The sequence below is a fragment of the Cricetulus griseus genome, chromosome X, assembly GCF_003668045.3.
Source record: "Cricetulus griseus strain 17A/GY chromosome X, alternate assembly CriGri-PICRH-1.0, whole genome shotgun sequence".
NCBI classification, from domain to species: Eukaryota; Metazoa; Chordata; class Mammalia; order Rodentia; family Cricetidae; genus Cricetulus; species Cricetulus griseus.
In genome coordinates, this window is record NC_048604.1 from 78,537,514 (window position 1) to 78,539,404 (window position 1,891).

The 1,891-nt window shown below is 31.3% G+C and overlaps 1 pseudogene; it reads left to right on the plus strand.

The window, feature by feature from the left end:
* The first annotated feature begins 1,053 nt into the window (after window positions 1-1,053).
* On the plus strand, window positions 1,054-1,139 carry LOC113830884 (annotated as a pseudogene).
* Window positions 1,140-1,891: the final 752 nt, after the last annotated feature.

Below are 1,891 nucleotides of genomic sequence, written 5' to 3' on the forward strand. Positions count from 1 at the left end.
TAAAAGGAATGTAGCCATAAAATGACTCCTATTGATAATCTGCTATTATTATAGACCAGTGCCTTGCTCAGCCATCATCAGAGAATTTTGTCCTGCAGTATATGGGAACAAATAGAGACCCACAGCTGATCAGTGGAAAGAAAGTGAAAGAACCTGCAACACTCAGTCCTAAATGAAATGTATCCTTCAAAACCCTGCCTTCAGATCTCAATAAAGCCCTGTGGAAGAAGAGGTAGTAAGACTATAAGAGCCAGAGTAGATGGAAGATAGCAAGGAAATAAGACCTTCTAGATATAGCAGGGATGAAATATATATGAACACACATAAACTGTAGCAGCATGTACAGAGCCTAGACAGGTTTAAGCCAGATGGGTCCCAGCACTGAAAAAGGGAAGTAGACACAATCCCATATCCATAAACAGAAGCTATCTCCAATTAATAACCACTTGTAAATGAAAAATTAGTTTCTACTAATTGAGTCATACTGGGTGAAGCCTCATGCTCAGCAGTGAATGGGCAACACAAAAAACAAAATCAATGGCATTTTTGGAGAATCTTTGTCTCATAATGCATTGTTAAACAATAACCTATATTCTGTTCTTGTCAAATCAAACCTTATAGTTTGAACAAGTAGAAATGATGTAGATACAATGGTGAAATTCTTTAAGCAGATTAAATGGTACAATTATAAATAAATTTAAAATCTAATTATGAACTGAAACTAGAAAGATGTCTCAGTTGTTAAGTGTGTTTACTGTACTTGCAAAGGACCTGGGTTCACTTCTCAGCATCCACAAGGTAGCTCACATGGGTATCAGACACACATGTGGTACACATACACATATTGAGGCAAAACAATCATACAAATAAAATAAAAATAAATAATCCAAAAAACTAATAGTTTTTATTTACCAATAGTATATAAAAATGGAAAATTTGTTTGTGTTCAAAATATAAGTAATTCAATGGTATAAATTTTCATAACAATAGTTCATGTCAATATGGAAAACATGTAGTATACATATGACATTATTAAGAATAGCATAAAAGTTATCATTTCTGCAGCAGATATTCTAAAATTGGAACAATACAGAAAAGATTAGCATTGTCTCTGCACAAGGATGACATGCAAATTTTTTCCAATGACAGCCAGAAAGGGAGTGGATCTGATGGGTAGAGGGGATGGGGGGTAGAGGAGAAGGAACTGGAGGTAGTGGGAGAGAAAACCATAATCAGGATATATGATGTGATAAAAAAACCATTTTCAATAAAGACAAAAAGAATAATAAACAGCTTTTTATGATAGTTGTTACCTCAAAAAGAAATGGAGGGATATATTGTAAAGGCTGTACATAGTATTATTATATATCATGAAATGTTATTTCTTAAACTGAATGAAAGATATATTGGTGTTTATAATTTCATTATATTTGTTTGAAATTTCATAAATTTAAAAAGAAAATCCCAACTTTCCATAATCTAGTTATCCAATAAAATATTGAGGAAAAGTAATCATTGAAAGTATACTTAGATTGTTTGAATTATGTATTGATTCATATCACACTACCCCTATATTTAGAAGTTAAATCAACAAACCATTTGTTGGGGGCACACTAATTAACTAGTTACTTTTCTCTTTAATTAAATTATTTGATCTTTCTTATAGTATGGTGACCTAAGTAAAGTGAAATGATTGTATTTCACATATTGATAAAATATCAATTTCAAGATACTTAACATATAAATGTTCAATAGAGTGTAATATCATTAATTTATTTCCTATCATATATTCTTAGATTTAAAGCTTACAGTGCTAGTTCAAAACACTTGGTTCACAAAAATTGATTCATACAAAGGATGATACTTTCAATAAATAAGCAGCACTAACATC